Source organism: Vulpes vulpes, chromosome X, assembly GCF_048418805.1.
Source record: "Vulpes vulpes isolate BD-2025 chromosome X, VulVul3, whole genome shotgun sequence".
Classification (NCBI taxonomy): domain Eukaryota; kingdom Metazoa; phylum Chordata; class Mammalia; order Carnivora; family Canidae; genus Vulpes; species Vulpes vulpes.
Window position 1 is genome coordinate 93,404,265 of NC_132796.1, and position 14,957 is coordinate 93,419,221.

A 14,957-nucleotide genomic window follows, 5' to 3' on the forward strand; every position below is an offset into this window, starting at 1 on the left:
ATATTTATATACATTATGGAATGGTTACCACAGTAAGTCTAGTTACCATCTGTTACTATACAAAGTTGTTACAATATCCCCTATGTTGACTATATCCCCTATGCTGTACATCACATCCCCATGTCTTATTTATTTTATAACCGTAAGATTGTACCTCTTAATCTATTTTGCCCAACCCCCTCGCTTCCCTCTGGCAACCATCAGTTTGTTCTTTTCCTTTTTTTCAGCATCCAGAATATTTTTAATAACAAGTCAGGATCTGGGGTTACTTTTTGTAGCCCAGCTGGCTCTGCACCATCTGGCATGTTCCAACTTCTGGCCCCTTGGTGGCAGGTAGGGTTTGGTGTGGCTGGGTGGGGTTCCTGGGGACTTGCCAGAATGCCTGTATACTTTTGGCCCTTGTGTGGACCAGAGAGCAAGACGATGCCACAGACCCTGGGGACTCCAGGGTCAACTGGTCAAAGGTGAGGATCTTGCCTCTAGCTTTGTGGGTGTGTCTCTGGGCAAGGCTGCTCCTGGGCAGCTCATACACTTTCGGTTTGGGCACCAAGGGAAACACACATCATGTGTTATAATCCCTACAACCACAGATGTTTTGTCTTCCTGGCCAGGCAGCTTCATCTTCTGGATCATCTGGGAAAGGGACAGAGGTGGCTGGTTAGTGCGACTCATGAACAACCTCTTTAATACAACTTGGTTAAAGGTGGAGTTGGTTTGTCTGGCCAGACACTTGTACAACTTGTCCAGCAGTCTTAGGTAGATGTCCTGGATTTTGGGCTCCTTGTGCCAAACTTTTCAGTCCTTGTGGCAGATGCTGACTCCCATGATGGTGCCTCCTGCTCAGCAAGGTTGCAAAAGAAAGAGCCAGTTGGTTCTCTTTCAGAGTTTCATTTTAGTGGTAACATAGAACCATGGAATAAATAAAAGACTAAATCTAAAAGTAGGTTAGGCATATTTATTTGTGTTCACTAGTTGTAGTTTCTACCTTATAAGCTTTCTTGAGAATTAAATGAGTTACTACATAATGGACACTTAGAATAGTGTCTGATATATAGCAAGTGCTCAATTAATGTTGGCTATTATTATTCAAAAGCATTTTTAGTTTCTTTATATTAGCAAAAGTTACTAATGCTTTAGATAAGCAGATGACATTACATTTCTCCTGGTTTCTCTCATTAAAGCAGCAAAGTTGAATATTAATGAGTATAGAGAATTATGTTGTCATGCATGTTAGTCTGGAAAATATAAATTCATCTCATAAAAAAGTCAAAGGATCAAAGAAAGTTTTTACTGTTAATTGGAAACAAAGTGTCATTGGTGTCCTGATTTAAAGGGCACTCTATTATGATTACCTAATAAAAAAAGAACAAAGAAATAAAGAAAAATAATTAAGGTTAAAGTGAAGTTATTATTAGCCCTTAGTTCACTAAAATCTTTTCCTCATAGCCCATGGCACCAAATAAAATTAAATATAGAAAAGTTCCATAATTCACGATGACATTCTCAATGTTAAGACATTTTTAAATAAAAAATGCATTACTGAAAGCATACTTCAAAATTATTAGATGCAATATTTTTATAGCCAAAAGCACTTAAATTTTAAGAATTGAACAACTGGAGGACTGGATACTATTTATGGATTTAGAAAGATTTAGTCACTTTCATAAGTTAAAATTCTTTCTTTAAGCCACCTGTTCTTTCTCTCTCTTTAGAAATGGTTTTGTTAAAAATAATCTCAAGTTTCTGACTATTCTCTTTTCTAAGGAAACCACATCAAGAGCAAAATAGGATATTTTTCTTAATTATTGGTAAAGACTTTGGACAGGTTCGTGGACAGTTCACTAATTTGTTATAGTCTTTTAATAACATTTTAAAAAAATGGTCTAAAAAATCTCAGAATAGACATGGCCTAAAATAAAACCAAGTGACTGACCTAAGTTCAGGAGTCCTGAGAATATATGCTACCTTAAACTTTAGCTTAATGAGTTCCTTAATTAGGGAAGACATAATTTAAGGTGTTAAAAAGTCATGTGGCTGAGTATTTGAATTATCGTATGTTTACATCAACTTAACTAGAAGCTACAATTATCAATTAGGAGAAATCTGAATTAAAAGTTCTTCTCAGGAAATATTAATGACATACTTTCTTTATGGGTTTTAGATACATTGATTCACAGTTACTCATTTTCATAAATGAAAAAGCAAGTAAATGAGCCACTAAAAAAGATAATTATTTTAAAAATGTAGTATTGTCCAATAGACAAAAAATAACAGTCTCTGCTTATATATATTCTTTCCTGACATAGTATATTTAGTTTTAAATATGTCTAATATATTTTGAAGTGTAAACTTTTATTTAGCTCATTATTGTAAATTACCATTAAAATAAAACTCTGAAAATGATGTTTACAAAAATTATAAAGTACATGAGAAAATGCATAAGATATGCAATGTATAAGAAAAAAAGAGAGATACAACTCCATATAGAATATTAGCTTTAAACATTTGTTTTCTCAATTTTCTACAATGAGCATATATTATTTTTAAAGTTGGAAAGCATATTTAATTTATGGAACTCTAGTCAATAACCAAACTATGGTTGGACAATCAGAACACCTATTTATTTTGTTTGTCTTAATGATTCTATGAAAGTATAATGTATTATTTCAGCATTTCATATCATAGAACCCAACTTAGAAAATACATTCATTACCTACCCTTTTATGTAATGATGATGATAATCAAGGTAGAAGCCCTTTATAAAACACATTTTTAGCTTCCAGTATGGCAGGTTAAACAGAAGCAAGTGACTTTCTGCTTGTAGGGTTATTAGCTGAAACCATCAACAATTATATGTTGTTAGTTAAATAAGGAAGCAACATTTAGTACTATAAAATTTTGTCAAGCTGCCCACAAACTGATAATCGATTACATACGAAACATTGACCCATGACTGAAAAGTAGACAAAATTTACATAGATATGCCTTAAACATTCTGCTTCTTATTGCTAAAATATCTTCATTGTACATTTCATTCTACTTCATGATTTTTGAAAATCCAGTTTAACAGCTTTTTTCTTACCTTATAGTATTTAGTTATAATTTTTCCTTACATTGTAAAACCTTAGATAATTTTGGACTTATTTAATTTTTTATTTCTCCTCCTGGATGAGTCCTGCTGGGATCTTATTACTTTTTCACCAGGGCCATGTCTAGCATTTTTCCATATATCTGACAGATAAAAGAAAGGTTTTCTTTAAGAAGAAAAGAACTGGCTTGCTCAGTTGTGGGATTTTATTGATTGATTGATAACAAAGTCTGTCTGGGGATTGCCTTGAAAAGTCAGAAGTTTGAGTATGGATTTAGATATCCTCAACTCCATTTTCAAGACAACACCTAGGAACCAATCAGTAGAACTTAGTAAATTATTATGAAAATAATAATAATTGTGTTTTCCAGCCCTGGTTGTTTTCTTTTAATGAATTATGAGAGTAAAGCCTATTACACTATTAACCAGGAAAATAATTAAATTAATAATAATTTTTAAGAAGATCAAATAGAAATCAAACCAATTTTAAGAGTCCATCAATAAAAGAACAGAATTTAGGATGTCTGCAGTTCTTTTTAGATTTAAACAAGCATTAGTTTACTTTCTAAATTCAATTTTTATTTATATGCATTCACCAAAATTGTAAAATATGAAAAAGTGAAACTGGATTTTGCATATATAAAGACACTTTTCAGATTATGATTCCAAGAGTGCAGTAGAGTGGGTATAACACTCTTGGGAAACAGTATTAACAATTTATTAATATGAGTAGGCCCTGGCTTCAACAAACATGAAGTTAATGATTCTTGACACTCATTTGATCACTTACTGAAGTTTTTTTTTCAAGATATTTATATGCTTCTTAGATATAAATTAGTTTTATTTTTCTTAATAGATATTTATTTGATACCTGGTATTTAGCATTTTATATATCATAATTTCAGCCCATGGTAGTATTTACCAGTATACTAAAATTACACTAGCTTTTAACAAAAGTATTATGTGAAAAATCTGTACTACAACTATAGCTATGACTTCAGAGAAGAAGTTAATCTTAGGGAGATAGCAAATATTTTCTCTTCAATAATGCTTTAAGAACCCCAGGTGAGATTACATGTAAGTGTGATGAATAAATCAATAAAAGTTAACTGTTAAGTATCTCCTGTGTTCAGTTCCATCTTGGGACATAAGAGGAGTAAGACAAACATGCGGTGGATTTTGAAAATTCAGAAAACTGTCAGTGTCCTCAAGACATTTACAATAGAACTGGATAGAATAATGAGTGATATAAGATAGAGTGAAATTAAGTGATAAATTGTGACATACAGAGATCGTGTATCATAAAGCTAGTGAAACTTCAGCTTCAGAGACCCTTATTGAAATGGGTCTTTTGTAAGGTCCTTGAGGGGATAGTTCGCTAGGGCTGCCATAACAAAGAACCATGGACTGATGATTTAAACAACAGAAATTTATTTTCTCACAGTTCTGGAGGATAGAAGTCTGAGATCAAAGTATGGGCAGGTTTGGTTTCTTCTGAGGCCTCTCTCATTCTGAGGCCTCTCTCCTTCACTTGTAAATAGCCATCTTCCCCCATGTTTTCATATAGTACGTGTCTTTGTCCTAATTTCTTCTTTTTATAAAGATACCAATCATATACACCAACCATCTAACTTCATTTTGTTTAATAACTTCTTTAAGACCTTATCTCTAAATATAGTCACATTCTCAGTTATTGGGGGTTTAGGACTTCAACATAGGAATTTAGAGGATACACAATTCAGCCCATAAAACTCTGCCCTCTAGCACCCCAAATTCGTGTCCTTACCACATACAAATTACATTCACCCCATCCCAACAGCTATTAAAATCTTAATCTATTCCAACATAGGTGACTCTCCAGGTTTGATGCATCCTGAGGCGAAGTCCTCTCTAGCTATGAATTTATGAAACCAGACAAGTTATTTGCTTCCAAAATACATCAGTGGGACAAACAGGATAGACAGATAGATATTCCCATTCCAAAAGGAAGAAATTGAAAACAAGAAAAGGATTAGGGGTTACCATCAAGTCCAAAACCTAGCAGGTAAATGTCATTAGATTTTAAGGTTTAAGAATGATCCTTTTAGGCTTTGATGCTCTACCTTCTGGTCCAGCAGTGTGGCAGTCACACTCCCTTGGCTCTGGGAGGTGGCTCTGCCCCCTCAACTCTGGCTGTTTGCTTGACTCCTCTGGAACAGAGGAGGAGAAGGCTCTGTCCCCAGGCTTGTGCCTCCTGTGACCATGGTAGCAGTGGCAGCCCTGATGACCTCTGAACAGCTTTCAGGGTAATTCTTCCCTTTGCTTGAAAGATAAAGTTTATTTGCAGGCAGATAGCTCTGTTGGACCATCCTGTAGAATCCCAGAAGTCTAACAGTGTTTTTTCATTTTATCCCATCCCAGTTCCCTTCAGGCCAAGCTGGCATCATTTCTACTGCAATAACTCCATCTCTATTTCTGGTTTCTTATGAAATGGTTGGTTGATTGAATCCTTAAGTAATACACTATATTCTTTTTAACAAATAGTTGTTCTGCTATACCCTTGATATTCTCTTATTAACATGCTTTCTCATTTTTTTTTTTTTTTGCAAAATGGATAGGCTGGGAATTTTCCAAATCTTCAGGTTTACGTTCCTTTTTGCTTAATAATCCTTTCTTCAATTCCCCCCCCCCTTTTTTTTACAATTTACTGTAAGTAGCGAGAAGAGATCAAGCCATGCCTTTGACACTTTGCATATAAATACCTTCAGCTAAATATCCAAGTCCATCACTTATAAATTATACTTTCCATAAAACACTAGAACATAATTAGTCCATGTTCTTTACTACTCTATAACAAGGATCACCTGTCCTTGAGTTTCCAATAACATGTTCCTCATTTTTATCTGAGATCTCAGCAGAAGCACCTTTAACATTCACCATTCACATTTCTATCAATATTCTGTTCATGATGCTAAATGTGTATCTCTAAGGTTATACAAGTGTTCTCTACAGCTCCCCTCTTTTCCTTCTGAGTCCTCACCAAAGTTGCCTGTAAGGTTCATAGTTCCACCAATGGTCTCTTCAATGCAATCTAGGCATTTTCTAGCATGCATCTCAAAACTCTTTGAGTCTCTACCCATTATCCAGTTTCAAAGTCATTTCCACATCTCACCTTTTTCTCTCACTTTCCTTTGCCTTGTATAGACTGAGATTGGAGTAGCTGCAGGCACATTAGGGATATGGCTAAGGGGAAGTTCAGCTGGAGATTATGTAGTTTGGCTTCAGTAGGATTTATCCATGTGGTTCACAGTTACTTTATTTATAGTTATTACTAGCTGCCCCAGGATAAGAGTGGCTTGCAGGAATACTATCACCTCCTATACCTACAACATAGAGATGCAAAGTTGGAAATGTGTTGTGATATGAACATGACCTATATAGCTCCTGGCACTAGAAATACGAAGGAAATAAAGGATAAGCAAGATTTGAAATGTATGCCACCAGAAGCCTGTTTATGCAAAAGTCTTCCAAACATTAAATATATGAAATTGTAAGCAGAGGATTTAGTTTTCACCAGAGTCTAGTTAAATGTTCTTTCCTATCAGGAATAGTCTTGATAATTGGACCTTTTTTTGATATTTAGCTTCTTTTTTAAGTTATTTTTTATTGGAGTTCAATTTTCCAACATACAGCATATCACCCAGTGCTCATCCTGTTAAGTGCCCCCTTCGGTGCCCATCACCGAGTCACCCCAACCCCCTGCACACCTCACTTTCCACCACCCCTTTTTTGTTTTCCAGAGTTAGGAGTCTCTCATGTTCTGTCATCCCCACTGATATTTTCACTCATTTTCTCTCCTTTCCCCTTTATTGATAATTTGACTTTAAAGGATCATGTTTCTTTTCATTTTTGATGGAAATTATATGAAATATAATTTATCACAATTTCTGTTTGTAGGGCACTTAATCTGTAGCACTACTATAAACAGTGAATACATCTGTAAGAAGTCACATAAAGCATGCATATTTATTAATAATGTTAGGACATTAATAACATTAGAAAAGGCACCAAGCTGGATTAACAGTGTAAAAGAAAGACTAAATTTCTATTCTTTCTCTAGGCAATAAAATTTATAAAATACTAGTCTTATGAAGATGTGATCAAGACTATGCATCCAAAAATGAATGAGTATGTCAGGCAGATAAGTAATAAAATGCGTTATTTTTCTGGATTTTTGCAATGTTTGTGGTACTTGTCAGTCACTTGAAATATGTAATTTGTGATTTGTTTCCTAATTCTAAACAAATGTTCACCTTTGGACGTAACTGTATATTAAATTTTCTTAAAGATAGTTCCCCAAATTGTATATAAGTTCAATTCCCACAATATTTGGATTTGCCTCTCAGTAGAGGTTATTCATGGTGACGAAAATCATAGGAAGGAGAGATCAATAAAAATTAGAATAATCAGGGAAAATCAGTAGTCATTTTTATGGAAAGAAATCAGTTTTATTCCTCGAACACTTGGGTCATCTATGGAGAGGAACTTCGTATGTGTTTTGTTTTTTTTTTTGTCCTTTGACAACATGAAATTTCCTGAAAAGCAGCAGGAAGTCAGTAATATATTCAGAGTTATTAAGAATTAGTATGACCTTCTGAGACCAATGATATTGTGGCAAAGTATTTCAGCTGCCCTGTGGTAGGCATTTTCCACTTACTTGCCAACATAGAACCTTAAATTCATTCCCAGCCTCGGGGAATGAATCATGGTTGTTTTAAGTTACACTTTGCTTTGCTAATGATTGGTCTAGGTGTAGGCATGTTACCTAATTCTTGCAAGTAAAAGAAGTCTGATGGGGGTTTCTGGGAAAGATTATTATCTGTAAAAAAGGGGTGAGAACTAAGAAAAAATTCCTTTTTGCCATTTTTTAGACATTGGTGTAAGGATGTGGTATTTGGAGCTATGGCAACAATCTTTTGATTACAACAGAATGGCCAAGTGGATTGAATTGAAGTGATATTAACCTAGTAGTAGTACTGTGATATCACTGAAGTCCAGAATCAACTCTAGGACAGTTTGATTCCAGACTTCTAGTTATGAAATATAATTAAATATTGCTATTTATATCACTGCTTGTCAGATATTTTTTGTTCCTAGCTAAATGATAACTGGTAAAATGTGGACTGAAGTATGGAGAAAGCTTTGAGATTAGTTCTTATATTAGCAAATGCTTTCTCTGAAAACACAGCTGCAATGGTGTGCCTTATCATCTAAAATATTCATTTTAATATTTGAAATGTTATGCATTGATCACCATTATCTAATTTCAGAACATTTTTATCACTCCAAGGAGGAATTCCATGTCCATAAGTAGTGACTCCCCATTCCCTTATCCCCAGCCCCTACTACAAATCTACTTTCTGCCTCTATGAATTGTCTTATTCTAGACATTTCATATAAATGGAATCACCCACTATATGGTGTCTGTGTCTGGCTTCTTTCATTTAGTATATAATGTTTCCATTTATAATGTAGCATGAATCAGTATTTCATTTACTTTCATGACTGAATGATATTCCATTGCATGAATATACCACCTTGTGTTTCTCCACTTATCTGTTGATGGACATTTGGGTTGTTTTTACTTTTTGGCTATTGTGAGTGCTGCTATGAATATTTACTTACAAGTTTTTGTTTGAACATCTGTTTTCAATTATTTCAGGTATGCTCCAGGAGTGGAATTTCTGGATCATACAGTACTTCTATGTTTAATTTATTGGGAAACTCTATTTTTCAAAGTGTATGCACCATTTTATATTACTACCAGCACTATATGAGGATTCCAATTTCTTTACTTCCTCACCAATGCTTGCTTTTGTCTATATTTTTTATTATAGCCATTCTAGTGGGTGTGAAATGATACTGTGGCTTTGGTTTGCATTTCTCTTATGACTAATGATGTTGAATGTTACTTCAAGTGCTTATTGGCCACTTGTATATCTTCTTTGGAAAAATGTCTATTCAGACCTTTTGCCCATTTTAAATTGGGGTATTTGTCTTTCTGTTGTTGAGTTGTAAGAATTTTTCTATATTCTAGACCCTTATCAAATATATGATTTGCAAATGTTTGTCCCATTCTGTGGGTTGTCTTTTCATTTCCTCAAATATTTTTAAATTTGGTGAAGTCCAATTTGTCTATTTTTTCTTTGGTCGTCTGTACTTTTGGTATCATATTTAAGAAACTATTGGAAATATTGGAGGCTGAGGTATGGTGACAAATTTCCACAATAGAGAGGATGGGAGGCATTTTGTTTGGATATTAAAGGCAACCTGGTAACATCTGAGCTACACTTAAGTACATGTCCAAAATACAATATCAAATGCTGACCATCTATATCAGAATCACCTAAAGAAGCTTGTTAAAAATACAAATCACATGGCTCCCTCCAATATATCAAAACAAATCCCTGAGCCTGGGCTTGAGAATATAAATTCCTTTTTCTTGAGAATATGAATTCTAAACAAGCTGTTTAATAGATTCTGCTGTATACAGAAGTTTGAGAATCACTGAACTATGCCACGTTGTCCTCTAGCAAGCATAAAATACAATTTTTAAAAAATTCTTGATAAATGTTGGCATTATTATCAACTTCCACTAAATTCAATGTAACGTTATAAAAGGCGCTCTTAATTTGTGCCAGGCATTGTGCTTGGCACTCAAGATATTCTACAGGGAAAATTTAGTGAGACTGTTTCAGTATTATAATTATTATAGTGTATACAAACATATATAGATAACACAGGCACATGCATCAGGCACAAAACTATCATGTCTCAAAGCTAATTTTGTGGACTCATTTTTGAATCCAAAGAATTACATTATGGAAGGCTAGATGTCAGTTCCCATTCGGTCATAACAATGATGTAGTAATGAGAATAACATTTCTATTTTATTTTATTTATATTACTTAAAATTTATTTATTTTAAAAAAGATTTTATTTTCCAGTAATCTCCACACCCAATGTGGGGCTCAAACTCACAACCCCAAGATCAAGAGTTGTATACTCTGCTGACTGAGCCAACCAGTGGCCCAGAGAATAACATTTTTACATGTTGCACTTTTCCTTAAAGAATTATTTAAAGAAATCTGCCCATTGGCATCCAATATTTCCATTTTCTGCATGCTGGTTATCTACCATTGTATAACAGATTACCATAAAACTTAGAGTTTTTAAACAAAAACATTTATTATCTTGTGATTTCTGTTAGTCAGGGATCAAGGAGCAGGTTCATTGGGTGGTTTTGTTCCAGGGTCAGCTAGGGCTAAAGGATTTGAAGACTTGTCAGGAAATTCAATGAAGGGGGAAGGGCATATTTATGAGACTGCTGGGGGCTGATCAGTACTATTGAAGAAGGAACTTGAGATTATACCAAAGGAATTTAAATTTCAGTGTTTTTTTCTAACAACAACACTCTTACTGCATCCTAACTTTCTGTCATGACTACATTTTACTTTGAGTCTATACAAGAAATGGCCACATGGACAATATTTATATATCTTCTATCAAATCAAAGGGGAATTCAATACCAGTCATATCCTCTATGTCTATGATGTGTTCTCAAACATTCATTTACATATTTATGTAATGATTTAATGCCAGTAATATTTGTCTCTGCAAACAAATATTTTGTTGCCTTTTACAGAAAGTAAGAACTATATAACCCCATAATGTTCATTTTATTTGAATCCATGAAGATTAGCACTAAATTTAGGGCTCAACCATAACTAAATCAACCTAATCTTTCAGCAAAATTCAATTTTTATTAACAAATGGCATTGGATTATCACATATGCTTTAATATTTAAATCAATTCAAAACTTTTTTTAAATTCAATAATTTTAATGAATGGTATAACTGATTAGCAATACAAATCAATTTAAAATAAGATAGAATAAATTTTACCTATTGGAATAATTTTCAAATTTTGAGCAAAAATAATATGAAGATAAGAATGGAGAGAAAATGATTTTAATATGTAAGAACAAGAATTGGAAATATAATTTTTTTGAATTTTTTGTTTTTAAAAAATTCAAAATTCAAAATTTTAAAGTCTCTGTTTTAGCGTAATACCAGAACAATTGGAAATGTCATGGGTCTAATAATTTTATCTTTTTACTTGTTTTTTAAATAATAAATTTATTTTTTATTGGTGTTCAATTTACCAACATACAGAATAACACCCAGTGCTCATCCCGTCAAGGGCCCCCCTCAGTGCCCGTCACCCATTCACCCCCACCCCCACCCTCCTCCCCTTCCACCACCCCTAGTTCATTTCCCAGAGTTAGGAGTCTTTATGTTCTGTCTCCCTTTCTGATATTTGCCACACTTTTCTCCTCCCTTCCATATATTCCCTTTCACTATTATTTATATTCCCCAAATGAATGAGAACATATAATGTTTGTCCTTCTCTGATTGACTTACTTCACTCAGCATAATACCCTCCAGTTCCATCCACGTTGAAGCAAATGGTGGGTATTTGTCGTTTCTAATGGCTGAGTAATATTCCATTGTATACATAAACCACATCTTCTTTATCCATTCATCTTTCGATGGACACCGAGGCTCCTTCCACAGTTTGGCTATTGTGGACATTGCGGCTATAAACATCGGGGTGCAGGTGTCCTGGTGTTTCACTGCATCTGTGTACTAGGGGTAAATCCCCAACAGTGGAATTGCAGGGTCGTAGGGCAGGTCTATTTTTAACTCTTTGAGGAACCTCCACACAGTTTTCCAGAATGGCTGCACCAGTTCACATTCCCACCAACAGTGTAAGCGGGTTCCCTTTTCTCCACATCCTCTCCAACATTTGTGGTTTCCTACCTTGTTAATTTTCCCCATTCTCACTGGTGTGAGGTGGTATCTCATTGTGGTTTTGATTTGTATTTCCCTGATGGCAAGTGACGCAGAGCATTTTCTGATGTGCATGTTGGCCATGTCTATGTCTTCCTCTGTAAGATTTCTCTTCATGTCTTTTGCCCATCTCATGATTGGATTGTTTGTTTCTTTGGTGTTGAGTTTAATAAGTTCCTTATAGATCGTGGAAACTAGCCCTTTATCTGATACGTCATTTGCAAATATCTTCTCCCATTCTGTAGGTTGTCTTTTAGTTTTGTTGACTGTATCCTTTGCTGTGCAAAAGCTTCTTATCTTGATGAAGTCCCAATAGTTCATTTTTGCTTTTGTTTCTTTTGCCTTCATGGATGTATCTTGCAGGAAGTTACTGTGGCCAAGTTCAAAAAGGGTGTTGCCTGTGTTCTCCTCTAGGATTTTGATGGAATCTTGTCTCACATTTAGATCTTTCATCCATTTTGAGTTTATCTTTGTGTATGGTGAAAGAGAGTGGTCTAGTTTCATTCTTCTGCATGTGGATGTCCAATTTTCCCAGCACCATCTATTGAAGAGACTTTCTTCCAGTAGATAGTCTTTCCTCCTTTATCGAATATTAGTTGACCATAAAGTTCAGGGTCCACTTCTGGGTTCTCTGTTCTGTTCCATTGATCTATGTGTCTGTTTTTGTGCCAGTACCACATTGTCTTGATGACCGCAGCTGTGTAGTACAACCTGAAATCTGGCATTGTGATGCCCCCAGATATGGTTTTCTTTTTTAAAACTCCCCTGGCTATTCGGGGTCTTTTCTGAATCCACACAAATCTGAAGATAATTTGTTCTAACTCTCTGAAGAAAGTCCATGGTATTTTGAGAGGGATTGCATTAAATGTGTAAATTGCCCTGGGTAACATTGACATTTTCACAATATTAATTCTTCCAATCCATGAGCATGGAATATTTTTCCATCTCTTTGTGTCTTCCTCCATTTCTTTCAGAAGTGTTCTATAGTTTTTAGGGTATAGATCCTTTACCTCTTTGGTTAGGTTTATTCCTAGGTATCTTATGCTTTTGGGTGCAATTGTAAATGGGATTGACTCCTTAATTTCTCTTTCTTCAGTCTCATTGTTAGTGTATAGAAATGCCACAGATTTCTGGGCATTGAATTTGTATCCTGCCATGCTACCAAATTGCTGTATGAGTTCTAGCAATCTTGGGGTGGAGGCTTTTGGTTTTTCTACGTAGATTGTCATGTCATCAGCGAAGCGGAAGAGTTTGACTTCTTCTTTACCAATTTGAATGCCTTTAATGTCTTTTTGTTGTCTGATTGCTGAGACTAGGACATCAAGTACTATGTTGAATAGCAGTGGTGAGAGTGGACATCCCTGTCTTGTTCCTGATCTTAGGGGAAAGGCTCCCAGTGCTTCCCCACTGAGAATGGTATTTGCTGTGGGCTTTTTGTAGATGGATTTTAAGATGCTGAGGAATGTTCCCTCTATCCTTACACTCTGAAGAGTTTTGATCAGGAATGGATGCTGTATTTTGTCAAATGCTTTCTCTGCATCTAATGAGAGGATCATATCGTTCTTGGTTTTTCTCTTGCTGATATGATGAATCACATTGATTGTTTTACCAGTGTTGAACCAGCCTTGTGTCCCGGGGATGAATCCTACTTGGTCATGGTGAATAATTTTCTTAATGTGTTGTTGGATCCTATTGGCTAGTATCTTGTTGAGAATTTTTGCATCCATGTTCATCAGGGATATTGGTCTGTAGTTCTCCTTTTTGGTGGGGTCTTTGTCTGGTTTTGGAATTAAGGTGATGCTGGCCTCATAGAACGAATTTGGAAGTACTCCATCTCTTTCTATCTTTCCAAACAGCTTTAGTAGAATAGGTATGGTTTCTTCTTTAAACGTTTGATAGAATTCCCCTGGGAAGCCATCTGGCCCTGGACTTTTGTGTCTTGGGAGGTTTTTGATGACTGCTTCAATTTCCTCCCTGGTTATTGGCCTGTTCAGGTTTTCTATTTCTTCCTGCTCCAGTTTTGGTAGTTTGTGGCTTTCCAGGAATGCGTCCATTTCTTCTAGATTGCCTAATTTATTGGCGTAGATCTGTTCATAATATGTTTTTAAAATCGTTTGTATTTCCTTGGTGTTGGTAGTGATCTCTCCTTTCTCATTCATGATTTTATTAATTTGAGTCTTCTGTCTCTTCTTTTTAATAAGGCTGGCTAATGGTTTATTGATGTTATTAATTCTTTCAAAGAACCAACTCCTGGTTCTGTTGATCTGTTCCACAGTTCTTCTGGTCTCGATTTCGTTGAGTTCTGATGGAATCTTTATTAACTCTCTTCTTTTCCTGGGTGTAGGATCTATTTGCTGTTTTTTTCTCTAGCTCCTTTAGGTGTAAGGTGAGCTTTTGTATTTGAGTTCTTTCCAGTTTTTGAATGGATGCTTGTATTGCAATGTATTTCCCCCTTAGGGCTGCTTTTGCTGCATCCCAAAGATTTTGAACGATTGTATCTTCATTCTCATTAGTTTCCATGAATCTTTTTAATTCTTCCTTAATTTCCTGGTTGACCCTTTCATCTTTTAGCAGGATGGTCCTTAACCTCCACGTGTTTGAGTTCCTTCCAAACTTCTTGTTGTGATTTAGTTCTAATTTCAAGGCATTATGGTCTGAGAATATACAGGGGACTATCCCGATCTTTTGGTATCGGTTCAGACCCGATTTGTGACCCAGTATGTGGTCTATTCTGGAGAAAGTTCCATGTGCACTTGAGAAGAATGTGTATTCAGTTGAGTTTGGATGTAAAGTTCTGTAGATATCTGTGAAATCCATCTGGTCCAGTGTATCATTTAAAGCTCTTGTTTCTTTGGAGATGTTGTGCTTAGAAGACCTATCAAGTATACAAAGAGCTAGATTGAAGTCACCAAGTATAAGTGTATTATTATCTAAGTATTTCTTCACTTTGGTTATTAATTGATTTATAATATATATT

At 35.1% G+C, this 14,957-nt stretch overlaps 1 pseudogene; it reads right to left on the bottom strand.

Annotated features, from left to right (window-relative positions):
- Nucleotides 1-252: 252 nt before the first annotated feature.
- Nucleotides 253-825, bottom strand: LOC112934454 (large ribosomal subunit protein eL18-like; annotated as a pseudogene).
- Between the last annotated feature and the right edge of the window lie 14,132 nt (nt 826-14,957).